Below are 15,291 nucleotides of genomic sequence, written 5' to 3'. Positions count from 1 at the left end.
TAATGGGATTGGGCACATAACTAAACATATTAAAAACAACAAATAAAATAATATTCAACACATAATATGTGGTATAACATGAATAATAACAATATTCAAAATAATATTTAACAAACCATTGTAGAACAGACAGGCATTGCCTACTCCTCACAGTCCCTCTCAATGGAATGCAGTTTTTGGGTCTCAATTGACAAGGCTGATTAAACACAGGCAACTGACATCCAGATGTACCATTTATACACTTGGTCAGTGAACAAAGAGTCATAACTCAGCGATTGGCAACCTTAATGGACAAAAGTTTGCACCAATTGTCATCCAAAATGTTGAGCTTATATGCACCCAAGAAAACAATAGCAAAATGTCCATCTTTCCTTTGTAACCCATTGCAAGCACTAGATCTGTGCTCTCTATATGCTCTCTACACTCTTGGTCTGGCTATAACTTCTTCTCCACAGCAGGAACCCTGTTACACAGAGTGTGACTGTAACAAAGGCTGGATCGATCCCTTTTACTCCTAAGGGTAACGTGGTGCTAAAGTGACCATCTGTAACAAAGTTGGACAAGGATGCCACGAGTCCAAAAGTTGCTAAAGTAAAGCAAGATACACAAGCAATAGTGGCAATGCATAGAGAAATATGTTTGACTTTCTGAAGAAAGGAGTCAACTGGTTGCCAACTGTCCAGCAGATGTAATTTTATGGTAACAGAAGAGGACTACTGTGTGTGCAACCTGGACAGCAAACTACAGTACCACCCACAACCTCAAGTCTAACTGAACTGGAGAGATTTTGTATGGAAGAATGGTCAAAAATATCTCCATCCAGAATCCAGACACTCATCAAAGGTTAGAGGAGGCGTTTAGAGGCAGTTATATTTGCAAAAGGAGGTTCAACTAAGTATTGATGTCATATCTCTGTTGGGGTGCCCAGATTTGTGCACCTGTCTAATTTTGTTATGATGCATATTGCATATTTTCTGTTAATCCAATAAACTTAATGTCACTGCTGAAAAATTACTGTTTTCATAAGGCATGTCATATATTAAAAGGAAGTTGCTACTTTGAAAGCTCAGCCAATGATAAACAAAAATCCAAAGAATTAATAGGGGTTCCCAAACTTTTTCATGTGACTGTATCTGTGTATTTCTTCCACTGGTTTGCATTTTCTTGTTGTTTTGTCTGGCTAATGCAATCTTTTAATTCCTGTGTTCTCAAGATGGCCACAAAGTCATAATGTCATCATAGTGGGCTTGCACACATTGCTAGACACTAGCACACATGTGCATAATGGTGGAACAGCACTTTTTTTGGCAACAGTTCCTGGTGATCCCTTCACTCACAAAATCTTTTTCAGGGTCTTTTCATACTTCAATTTCTGTAAATCTCATGACAGCCCCCAACTTATGATTCAATGGCTTATTGTTCATGTCTTTCTATTTTGTACCATGCTTAGCAGATTCTTATCCACTGGGCTGTGGATAAGGTAACAACAAATTGGTAACAACTTTGTCTTTTTGGGCAAACACTGGATTTGGATTTGAGACAGGTGCCATTGTATAAGAGCCTCATTGTGCAGATCAGATAGTTGGATGCTGTTCTTGATGGTAATTGTCTAGTTAATGGGGTATAAGGTAGGCAATGATGGGCAGTAATGCCCCCAGTGACACAAGACAGAAATGTGCCATTGGAACCACTGGAGGACCAGCTCCCCAACCTCTCTTATAAGGGCTGAAGGCAGTCTTTCAACAGTGATATCAAAGTGGCCCCAACCCCACACACAAAACACAAGGAAAAGAAATAAACTTAAATAAACACCAAATAAGTACTGAATAATAAAGAAACATGAAAGAAATTGCATAAAAACAACAAGAATAATACTGCAAAAATAACAAAAAGAACAATAAAAGGAAAATGCACATATACCCTGCCTGTAACACAACAGTAATAAACACAAAAAATAAACAAATGAATAATTAGCCCATGATGGCAAAACCATGAATAACATAAGATACAAAATAAGATCAATATACATAACACTCTGGCTAAACCATAACAATTCGTTGTGTTTGTCTTTTCTCCTGTTTATCATTTTGTGTTTTTGTATATTACATCTATGGCACTTACAGGCTCCACAGTGCTAGCAATCCATCCCAATCAGCTTGTCTCTTTAATACTTTATGTGTGATTGTGTTTATGTGACTCTGTGTTGTTTAGAGGTTGGGAGCTTGCGCTGATGATTAAAACAAAATAAAGTCAAAAAGATATCCTTCTCTGAAATGCAATGTAAGCTTTCCAAGAGTTAAGCACTGAACCTTAGACGTCTGCTAGAAATTCCAGGGATACACTGACTAATTGTGTGAGTCTTCTAACCAAGTGTTGATCATTTCTTGGTTCAACACCTGTCTCTTTGGTAGTATTAGAGACCAAATGGCTTCAGATCAGGTGACACAAGTGGGACCTTTGGTTTAATGTGCTCTGGTACCAGATATCCCTGCTAGTATCCCTGACTTCAAACATGACATTTTTTCTTCAGTAATTAAGCAGAAATTGACTGGTCAGATTCACATCAGGCAGGCCATTGCAGATAGCCATATCCCTCCAAGAATCTTTCATTCTCCTATATGCATTAAAGTTTTCCAAAAGAACTAAAGAGTCAATACATGACACTGTTAAATGTCTAACCCACTACCTCTAACAAGGCACAATTCTCTGAATATTCAAAATCAAAGTTTTTCTTCATGCAATTTGAATTCCATTTGTAACAACTGTCACCAGTCGAAGGTGCAATAACAAAGCATCTGGTGGGGCCCATATGAGCATCTTCACACCTAACAAAGGCCTCTCCTTAAATAAAACTCAAGAGCCTGGAAGAGACCACTGCAGATGAAAAAGCCTATTCTATGCATAGAGGTGCGCTCAATTAATATCTTGTTGGTTCTTTTCACTCTACTGAAGGATCTCCAGATCATTGACCACCAGTGAAGTGACAGTCCACATACCAAGATCTTTTTTCCTTTGTATTTACATTTACTTATTTGGTTGACACCTTTATCCAAGGTGACTTACAACATTTATGATACAATTGGTTACATTTCTTTTGGTATTCCAGTTGGAGCACAGGCAGATCAAATGACCTGCTCATGGTCACACAGTATCAGTAGCAGGATTTGAACCCATAACCTCAGCATTTGCTAAATTTTAGTCCGCCTAGATCTGTCTGATCAATTTCTACTACTTGAGGTGGTAAACCCACCAGGCAAGTCCATGTGGCTTATTCAGGCTTAGCTTGACAGTGCTGTGCGGGTCACCCTTTTACTAGTGAATACCAACCAATAATATTCTCGGACCAAACTCCTAATGTGTTTCTCAGTGTATTGTAGGATATAACATGCATATTGGATGGTTTGGTTGCACCATGGGTAGCTTTGCTGCCTCACAGCCCTAGCTGTATTTGATTTCTAGCCCAGTCACTGTCTTTGGGAAGGTCATACATTCTCAGCATTTTTGTGTATATTTTTTCCAGTTCTCTGCCAACCCACTACATTGCAGTGTTGTGTTATCTTAACTTGCATCCTAAATGCTCCCTGTTTGAGTGAGTACATTCCCCAGTGGAGCAGCATTTTATCCAGGAATTGTTGATGCCTTGTGTCCTGATCCACCAAAATAAGCCTTGGCTCTCCTTGTCTCATGAGCTATCATGAGGTGAAAGGCCTTTTCATTGAATCATCTAATATCTATTAGTATTCTATATGCACAGAGTTATCTTATTGGTAAGCTCTCATATACATTAATGTTGGGCTCAATACTCCTGGATTTGATTTTCAATTTGTTAATATTCTAGTCAAATGGAAGACCCATTTTTGATTCTGATCCCAGCTATAACACATTTGTACCCTTGCACACATTCTTCTGACTAACAACACAAAAGCCCAATGAGTGAGAAAGCAAGACAACTGTGTGATCAGCAAGTCACAGAATCGTATACTGTATAGTACACACTGTTGTAAAGTCCAACTTCTAGTGGGCTACATGGGCACAGAACAGTGTGCCCAAGAGTGGGCTCAGTCTCCTGCATCCATCCCTTGAACCAAGAGCTCTGACGTGCACACGGCAGCATGCCTAACACACATTTGCTTGGGAATCTTTGCTTTCTCTCTCCTGCCGTGACTTGGCGAGGCCTGCGAATCCCTGTTGTGCCAGTTTCCTCCAAGTGCTGAAGTTTTGACAGGACATTAAACTCAGCTGCTTCATGTACTGCCAGCAGATCCAAGGTTCTGGCAGCTTTGTGGACATTAGAGGTTCCAGGCCTTGGGTGATTTAGAGCAGTCAATGAGTATGAGGTGCAGGTACACCATCTACCGAACCACCCCCAATGCACGACTACATGACAGAAGTAGACGTTGCTCTTGCATGTTCTCTGCAGCTGTCAAATGACAGCCCAATGCTCAGCAGGAAAGAAACAAGCTCAGTCTGCCGCTAAGATAATAATGTTTGCATTTTCCAGGCGTCTTTTCCTTAAAGGCACCGCAGCAATTTACTGGAGAGAAATGGAAGTACGCTTTTGACAGCACAGCTTCAAACACGAGGTTCAGTGTTACATGAGATATAGCGCCTTTACCAAATATGTTTGTCTTCTCCAAACTCCTGCTTTCCTAAAGGTTTTCTGAAAATAGGCACTTTGATAGCAAAGCAATGGGCTGGAAGTTGAAAGTAATAAATAATTTGCAGAATTCAACCCTTCCTGATTTTATCTACTGTATTTTTCTATATTTTTATACAGAATGTTTTCAGGTGTTCAACCAAAATCTAATATTACACTTTTTTCATTTATTAAATGAACAACAACTGCATGTGAAAAAGTAATTGCCCCCAGTTATATCAACCAAATTAAAGGGGTAATAGGAGTCAGCCATCTGAGCTCAGTTGGGCTTTCCCTGCTCAGTGTGATCCTCACTTAATATGACCCGTCCCATCAGAGTCATCATGTTTTAGGGGGTCTTAAAGGTGGTCTGATGCTCTGCTGTGTGAAGTGTGATATATACTTTAACAACACTTAGTCAAATAACATTCACATCTGAATAAAAATAATGTAAAGGGAAAATGATAAAAAAAAAACTTCCCAAGTGAGGAATTTCATTAATAAAAATAAAGTTAAAAAAACTCCTTGATGCACATTTGCACAGCATACAGTATATGTTTATTTATGTATGCTGATATTTTTTACTGGTTATGAAATAGACTGTGTTTTGGGAAATTGAAAAAAGAAAATCCAGTGGTCTGTGATGCAAAGGTTTATTGCAAATGTTTTGTCTATATGTATATGATCAAAAAAATTATCAATCAATCTTTATTTAATATCGCACCGTTAAGAGCAATGCACCATCACATATTCTAAGAGATTCTTGACCTCTGTTTGGATTTATGTTTTTGGGACCATGTTCCCAGTGGATTGCCTATTGTGCTAAGGCACCTCCTCCTGGGTCTTTTATGCTGCTTGGAGCTTTTGTGATACAGAACATTTTTGATAATAAATCTTTTATAATCATTTGCCCCTTTGTCATACAAACTAAAGGTTGACAGATCCTTCTTCTTGTGGGGATTTTTGCAGTGTTTTTTAGGACTTAGTTTATAAAGGAACTCCAAAGTTCATGACATATGGTGCCTGCACAGTATTATTCCAAAAGATTAAACCCCCTTTCATAAAATGTAGTGTTATATCCCTTAAAACATAAACTGCAGCATTTCACTTGGACAGCAGAAAAAATTGTGGACTCCATCAAGGTCCAGTTTGTATCACAGGTCAGAAAACCTGCTGGAAATACACTGCTCAAAATATTGAAGGGAACCGTTAATCATGATAGTCTAACACCAACTCAATGAAGCTTTAGGGATATCAGTCTGTTCAGTTACAAAGCATAAGAGATTGAGAATCAGCTTAACCTGCTTTGGTGCAAATGAAAGTGACAATAGGTGCACTGGAGAGGCAACAGCAAGACAACCCCAAAAAGACAATGGTTTCGCAAGTGGTGGCCACAGACAATTGCTCTCTCCTTATACTTCCTGAATATTTCTTCTCTAGTTTTGCTTTTTGCTGTGTCCTTGTCACTACAGGTAGCATGAGGCAGTACCAGCAGCTGATTCATGCTGTATAGGTAGTCCAGCTACTCCAGGATGGAGCATCCATACGTTGTCATCGTAATAAGATTTGCTGTGTCTCCCAGCACAGCCTCAACAGCATGGAGGAGATACCAGGAGGCTGATCATTACACAAAGAGAACTGGACAGGGCCGTAGAAGGGTATCAACCCAACAGCAGAACCAATATCTGCACCTTTAAGCGAGGAGGAACAGCAGAAGTACTGCCACAGCCCTGCAAAATTACCTCCAGCTGGCTACTGGTGTGCATGTTCCTAACCCTACTGTCAGAAACAGACTCCATGAGGGTGGCATGACTGCCGAACATCCGCAAGTGCAGGGGTGTCGAATCCCAGGCTGGGAGGGCCACAGTGGCTGCAGGTTTTCCTTCTAACCCTTTTCCTAATCAGTGACCAGTTTTCACTGCTAATTAACTTATTCTCCCTTGATTTTAATAACTTTGTTTTTAAAGATTCAGTTGTTTGAATTGGTTCTTCTCTTCGTTTAATGACAGTCAAACAGAAATGAGATGTGAAACAAGCTGACAGATGATCATCTAAACTGGGGCTTCAAATGCCAAACAATTTCACTCTAACCAGTTTCTTAATGAGAAGCTGATACTTGCTGTTAATTAAACCCGTTATTTAATTCCATGCTATTCTTAGTTGCTGCTCTCATTCTGCCACAGTGGACATTTGCAAAACTGTTGATTTTCTGTTTTTTTCTGAGAACACCATTAAAATGTTTTGGTGACCTGAGAGATCAGCCTTACTGAGACCCTAACATTTCTTTATTTTCAGATATTGTATGATGGGCAAAGGTGAGCTGGTCATGTGGAGGCTTGTTTTGTGTCTCATTATTGTTTGGCTGCTAATTAGTCTGAGTCAAGCTAATTAAAACTAAGGCATAAGAAATTAATTAGCAGCAAAAAATGGTCACTAATTAAGAAGATGGTTAGAAGGAAAACCTGAAGTCAATGCGGCCCTCCAGGACCGGAGTTTGAAACCCCTGCTCTAGTGGGACATGTGCTCACAGCCCATCACCGTGAAGCTCGATTGGCAATCGCCAGAGAATACCACAATTGGCAGCTCCATCATTGGCGCCCTGTTCTCTTCACAGATGATGGCAGGTTCACAATGTGACAGATGTGAAAGAGTCTGGAAACACAGTGGTGAATGCCTGCAACACCATTCAGCATGACCACTTTGGCAACAGGTCATTGATGGTCTGGGAATGCATATCCTTGGAGAGTCGCACAGTCCTCCAAGTGCTAGGCAATGGTACCCTGACTGCTGATGAAATCCTCAGAGACACAGTCAGACCTTACACTGGAGCAATGGGCTCTGAGTTCATCCTGGTACAGGACAATGCCCAGCCTGATGTGACCAGAGTGTGTAGGCAGTTCCTGGATGACAAAGACATTGATGCCATTGACTGGCCCGCACAACCCCCAGCTCTCCTCGAGTAACAGCCCTTCTCCTGGTATCTCCTCCATGCTCATGAGACTGTGCTGGGTGAAACAGTATACCTTCACATACAGACCAGTAGTGACACAGACAGTAGCAAAATGCAAAACTAGAGAAGAACCAGTCAGGAATGACAAGAAGAGAGCAATTGTGTGGGGCCACCACTAGCAAAACCATTCCTTTTTTGGAGGGTATCTTGCTGTTGCCTCTCCAGTGCACCTGTTGTCACTTTCATTTGCATCAAAGCAGGTGAAGCTTGTTCAATATCGCTTATGCTTCCTAACTGGACAGAATGATATCCCTAAAGCTTCATTGACTTGGTGTGTTAGACTGTCATGATTAACCATTCCCTTAGTTTTTGAGCAGTGTATAATCAAACACTACACTCTCCCAGGTAACCACCTCTTTCAGTTATTAACATCAAGGGAATGTTACCATAAAGGCAAGAACTACATACATATAAATACTTGTAGTTACTTACCTACTGCTTGGAGCTCCAATACTGAAATGAAATATGTCATATTTAATTGAAAAATATTGAGAAAATTTTGGTAACACTCTAGAATAGTGGCTTTAAAGGCTTACCTGAATGTCTGTTAGTCACTAACTGCTATAAAACATAAAGAAAGCATTTGTTATGGCCTAATTACATAGCACTAAATCATTAATTGATGCACTGTACTAAACAATCTATGGCACTCTATATGATTTATTATGACTGAAAAACACATCCTTTGTTAAGGCCCTTATGCACAGCAGTAAGTGACTAATAGGTTAAATATTATTATTAGTTTCTTACAAGTCTAATTTAGACTAAATTAAGCCTTTGTTATGGGCTCACTACATAGCAGTAACTGACTATTGGAGGCACCTACATAGCCCCAATTGTGAAGTGGTACCCATGTTTGTTAGTATATCAATAAGAGTAGCCAATGGATTGTAGCAATGTGGTATCCCATTCAAATTTTGGTGCTATTACTTGACTGCCTTTACTACATTATTGAAAGGAAAGACTTGACAGTTACCTAGCCATTCCTTCTGTTGATAGTAATCCAATGACCATTTGAGTAGTGTTGGGATTGTGCATATAAGGTTGTGAGGTTTTTATGTACAGCATGACATAGGGAAAGAAGAACAACAATGCATACGCCTGCTTGTAGACGAGTGCAGCTTTAACAAATCTGCCATTTAGAAACATGTTCTGCTGAGCTAACACATCAGTTCGGAAAAAAGGGCATGAGAAAATGTATGCACAATAAGACCTCCAGTCCATGTTGCTTGTGGCTTTGGGCCCATTTATTATTATTTCTTTTTAGCTTACTTGCTTGCAGACAGTTAGTTAAAAACATCCACCCCCCACCCCGACCCGCTTATGTTTTAGCTTTTATGCTCACAAGCAGTCCCAATTACTGAAGTTACTATGATGGCCTCAGATATTACAACTCTGCCCCAGTGTGGTCAAACTCAGAAAACACAATCTGCTGTGTATGGGTAGAGTCTGCTTTTGTGCCACATGACTCACTGTCATCAGTATAACATTAGTGCCATCTGCTGTCTTAGACTGCTCACTACATTAACCCTACCCACCATAACTCAAGCTGCTTCATCTTTTATATTACTGTATTCAGTTTAACACAGTTTATTCTTAAATCACATCCTTCTTATGATCATAGTGCTTTAACTAGTTTTATAATGAAAAGTTAGTACTTTATGTATTAATAATTTCATTACAGACAGCTTTGTTAAACACTGGGAATACTTAAAAGTTTGTTTTAATACCAGAAAAGGCATTATGTTTCTACATGTAGCATGGACTGAAAAAAAAATTAAAAAATGATTAAAAGAGTTCCTTTAAAAAAAATTTTTTAATGGCTATATGCACACATGAAATTTCTAGGATTCAGTTTTTTACATTCAAATCTGCTCTTTATATTTACTGATTTGGCTGGTGCTTTTATCCAAGGTCAGTCAGTCAGTCAGTCAGTCAGTCAATTTATAACCAGCTTAGTCCTGAACAGGGTCGCGGAGGATGCATGAGCCTATCACAGCTAGCATAGGCTGTAAGGCAGGAACAAACCCAGGACAGGACGCCAGTCCATCACAGTGACTTACAAATTTATTTTTTTCCTGTTGGAGAATAGGCAGGTGAAGTAGTCACATAGTGTCGGGATTGGAACCAACAGCCTCAGGGTTTGAACTCCAACACCTTATTCTGTACACCACCCTGCCTGTTCTTCATTAAGAACTGGACTTAAGTTGTATAGAAAAGGTACAACTTACTTTATTAAAGGAACATGAAGATTTGAGAAGAAGGAAAATGTATGATGACCATGTGCTGTATGATAACCTTTCCAAAAACTAGCATGCAGTTAAACTGCTGAAGCAAACAAATGACTGAACCTAGTCTTTCAGGGCACTAAATGTGCTCAGTCCAACACCCTAATGAAAAGTAAAGCAGTGGAGAGTTCAAAAGTCTGAAAGGGGCGGGACGGGGCAGAGCAGGGCAGGGGTGCTGTGGCATCCGCGTTCTGAAAATCAGCCGCCTCCTCAGATTGCAACATTTATTTATTTTCTTTCATTCTTTCTTTCACGCTCAGCCTGGAAATCTTATCAGTGGCCTAATACAAATGAAAACTTTATACCACTGACTTGAGAAATGAGCTTAACGATTTATTTTCATTTTTTGTACTTTGAGAAGAGTGTTGATGAGGTTAAAATTAAAATAAATAAACTAAAAGATAGGCAGTCAAACAGATAGATAGATAGATAGATAGATAGATAGATAGATAGATAGATAGATAGATAGATAGATAGATAGATAGATAGATAGATAGATAGATAGTTTAAGATTTTAAACAGACTTTTATTTACAATTGTATTACAATGGCATATTAATAGACACCAGGTAGTGTCTGTAAGGGAGATTTTCATTTCTTTATCTTTATATATTAGTCTGTATCTTTTCTACACAGCAAACACTTTCCAAGACGGAGATGATGGGATCACATTATCAATGACTTGACTTAAAAGAATACTCCACCCAAAAATTATAATTTTATTTTATATGTTACTTACCTCATGTAGTTTGTAGTGATGGCTAACAGAAAATTTCAATCTCATGTTTTCATGAAGAACAGAAGTAACAGGTTTCTGATATAATAGGCATCTATGGTGGCCAACAATGGGCATCAGCAAACAATATCAAAAAGTCCATGAAAATAAAAAGCTCACATTAATCATGTGGCATAATTCACATGTCAGGTTGTCCACTCGTTCCAATTGAAGTATTGTTAAGTAAACAACCTATAGAAAAACACTCTTATTTATGAAAGTGGAACACTCTCAGACATGAATGAACAAGCATTTTTTAATCAAAGGTAATTTTTACAGTATGTTATGTATCACCTGTCATTGTGAATGGTGCCCTAAGCAATAGTATTATGTGCATTGTATAATGAAATATAAGGAGATAGATATTGGTCAGCGTAACACAGCAACTGTTTCAATAGAAACACATATGGGATATTAATCCATCCATTTTCTTAAACTACTATTTCTAGTACAGGTTCATGAGGTGCACTGAAGGAAACAACCTTGGGTGGGATGCCAGTCCTTCACAGGTCTCACTGGTTCTCACCAGGGCAATTTACAGTCATACATTAATATAATGGGCATATCTTTGGAATATAAGATATAACCCAAGTACATTGAGAAAGAAAACTTGAACATGATGAGAACATGCAAACTACACAGACAGGTCATTCTCATTGTGTTTTATACGTGTATGTTAAGAAATAAGGTCAATTTTTCCTTGTTATGCAAATATATAAAACTTATGGAAAACTGAAACATCATTTAAAAAGTTGTAGGAATGCAGTTAGGTGTTTTTTTTCCAGGTGGGCATCCATCTTGCCAAACCAGGTGACACACAGCATGGCTGTGATAAAGCAGCAAGAGATTAATGAGATAAACCTGTTGGCATTTCATAAAGAGGTTAATTGACTGCACATGTTTTCCTGGAAATTAAATTACTGAAATATTGGTTTGATGGATGCAAACTTTGACATAAGGAGGCATTTATACTTTAGGAAAAAAATATTTTTTGAGAAAACTAAAACAGTCCCATAGCTTTAATAATACACAAAGTCTAATAAGTGATTAAGGCTATTTCTGCTTTAAAATTGTATACAAATAAGTCATAGCCTTACTGCAACATTTTCATTGTACTACATGCTACAGGGCTGCATGGTGGTGCAGCGGTTAGTGCTCTGTTTCACAGCAAAACCCAGTTCAGTCACTACACATGTTAAGTCTGCACATTTTCCTCATGCCTGTGTGTGTCTGGTTGATTTAAAGTTCTAAACTGGCCCAGTGTAAGAGTACATGATCCCATGATGAACTAACATTTCATCCAGGGTTGGTTCCTGCCTGAATTAGAATAAACAGGATTAAATGCAGTTACATATGTTACATAGTATACACTCCTGCCATGACCTGATGACTTGTCAAGGAGTGCCCATTGCCTTGAGTTTGGTGTTGCTGGAAGCGGCTTTTACCAACTACCACTCTGTACTTTAAAGATTACATGGGAAATGGATGGTTGATTGGATGTATACAATACACATAGATAATATAGATATACTCAGTATGCAGCATGCTGGTAAACTGAATAATGTTGCCTTCTCAAAGATCCAACATCCTGGGTTCAAATCCTGAACCTAATTGTTTTCTGTGTGGAGCTTGCACATTCTCTTTGTATGTACATGGGCCTTCTGCCCACATTCCCAAAGGCAAGCGGGTTAGGTTAATTATTGATTTTAAATTGACCATCTGTGTGTGTGTACCCTGTTATGGACTGGCACCCTTATTCTTTTCTGCATGTATAGGCTTGATCTGTCCATTATCCAGAACCGATGTATGCATTTACACACTCAGTAACAAATAACAGTGTCACCCAGAAGCATTTGCCCAATTTGAAACATGTGGGTCCAAAATAATAAACTTTATTTAGGAGAATTTTTAGTATGAATATCCTCCTCAAGCTCCTAAATCCCCTTCCAAGTATCCATGTATACAGTACTACATATCAACAAATCCTTCTTTAAGATGTTAGACTCAGCTGTAACATCATTTTCAATATGGCCACACATTAAAAAAGGCGCCGTCTCTACAGAGACCTAAAGCGGAAGTTGGCAGTTTCAGTTTTATTATTAGGCTGTAAATATTTGTAGAATAAAATATTGCAAATTGGCAGAAGTCCAAGAATCTAAATCTCTTTGGTTAGCTTTGGAAAGGAAATTCTGTCTGCGTGCTCTGCTCTGTGCTCCAGTCAATCTAGATATCGTCAGTTTACCAAAAATCCAGTGGTTCAACACTCACTAAAGATACAGAACCATTGTAGGACACATTAGCTCAATGCATGATAATCACTAGTGATGAACAAAACAGGCAAGTTTCAGTTTGTATACAAATTCACAGTGAATTTAGCAATTGCAAATTTACTAAAAAGAGCTTTTTGGAGGTTTCTAGGGTTTTTCTTGGTTGGAAAACAAGGAATACTACACCCTAAAGCTTAATTCACATTTCAATGTTTGCTTGTGTTCTCTCACATCACCGCAGATGAGTGTAGTACATTTTTTAAAAATGTGACATGCTGCAAATATTTCAAACATAGACATAGTAATGTGAATGATGGTGTGTTTTACTGCGTTTTCTCACTACACAGGATAAAGCCCACACCCCAAGGAATACTACCTATACTACCTAGCAACCGCCCTTTCCTTTTTCTTGAATTCCTGTAGAAGAAATTAAGGAAATGCACTCTCCCAAGCGCTGCAGAGCTTCAAATTTCATTTCTGTCTCTGATACATCTTTAGGATTGTAATCTCCAAGATTGTCATCATAATTGGCCAGGTGGGGATCATACTACCAGAACATTTGAGGCAGCTCACGAAAATGTCTACTAAATGACAGAAACATGCAGAATTAACACACAGAAATGCTTCCGGACACGAACTAAACACTCTTCATCTTGTCTCAATGGCACAAATTTTGGTGGAAGTGATATGCAATTTGTTTCTTGAACTTTGCTGAAAATTAAATTTTGTATACCTCATTTTGCTCATCACTAGTAATCATTTGTTTTGGCTTTCTTTAACCTATACATTAGTCTATATATTGATAATGTATTTGCATCTTTTGAATTATTATGCTCCAAATTGAATTTTCCAGTGGCACTCTTTCCATATACAAATTAGAAACTTTGTCCAAAGCGACCTACCCAGTTTCCCTAATCTTTCACCAATATCATTCTCTGAGGTGATACTAGCTAGTATAGATAAAAAATCAGGCAATCTTTCTATAATATATAACCAACTTGAAGGAATTTAACCCTTGATGATTTTAGGGATACATTGGAAATGGATCTCTCAATTAAAATTACACAATAGCAATGGAATTCAGCCATTCATAAAATATATTCTAGTTCAATATGCACCAAGCATACCATCCATAACTGTTCATGATTCACATATACCTCCATCTTTTGCCCACATCACTACGTCATGTTTCAGGAACATTCTACACTAAAACTCATCGGAGGAATTTTTTTGTATATCTCTTTGATAGCCTTGGTGTTCTGAATATTTTGCTTTATTACTTTTTGTTATTTAAATGGATTTTTGTCATTGTTATATTTTTGTGAAGTTCAGAATCCATTTCTAGCATTTATTTTTTTGTTTCAGTTTCATGTTAATTAAGTTGCAAATATTTGCATCTTTTTACAACCCCATTTTATGGAGTGACTACATCATGTCATAATGGATATCAGACTGGAAGCGTACATGCGTGTGTGGTCATCCGAGATTACATAGATTTCCTTGAACTTTACTTGTGTGTTTCAATTTGATTTTGCAATTTTGGCTAATCAAGAAGGTAAATGCTGCTGTAGTGATCACAGTGAATGCCTGTGTGTGGAGTTGGGAGGACTCTTGTGAGTCAATGAAAGGCAATCGAAAACTCTGGAAGGGAAAGTGGAAATTGTTGCTCAAATTGATCTTAGCAAAGATCAGGAAATGCTGAGTCCAGTAGCCAGATGTAAAAGAAAAACGAATGCACTGCTGGGGTCTGCAAACCTAATTTCTTTATCAAATTATATACACAGTAAGGATGTAAGTTTTGATTACATTTACGAATTGGTAGTCAACCCACTTTGACCATTTATTGATCAACCATTTTCTCTCTAAATTGTTCTTCTGTAGTTGGTAATGATGCCTCTAGAAACATGGTACACTGGCTGAAGATAATTGAACAACTGATGAAAACCTTTACCATCAACTATGCTAACTGGCAGCATGTCTCATTACTTCACTGTACTCCTTGTACTATCTCCTTTGACCGCCGTCCATCAGTTTTTCCTTGCCAATGCTGCCGATATTGTACATTGCTAAACTCTGACCTCACAAGCAGTACACTAGTTGTATGTGGCAATGCACTGTAGATGAACTGGTCTTTTATTTCAGCAGACTATATCACAATTTTCAGCAAACTTCCACACGCTTTAGCACAGAATGCTTCTGATCCAAATTAGGTTTAACAAATTAGGTTTCCTGATTGAAAACAATGAGAAATGCAGTTTAAATGCTGCCCTCACAGGTCTATTTAAATAAGCAATATATGACAATATTTGCCTCTAT

Source organism: Erpetoichthys calabaricus, chromosome 17, assembly GCF_900747795.2.
Source record: "Erpetoichthys calabaricus chromosome 17, fErpCal1.3, whole genome shotgun sequence".
Classification (NCBI taxonomy): Eukaryota; Metazoa; Chordata; class Cladistia; order Polypteriformes; family Polypteridae; genus Erpetoichthys; species Erpetoichthys calabaricus.
The sequence above is the reverse complement of the archived record's forward strand: the minus strand, read 5'-3'. Positions refer to the sequence as shown.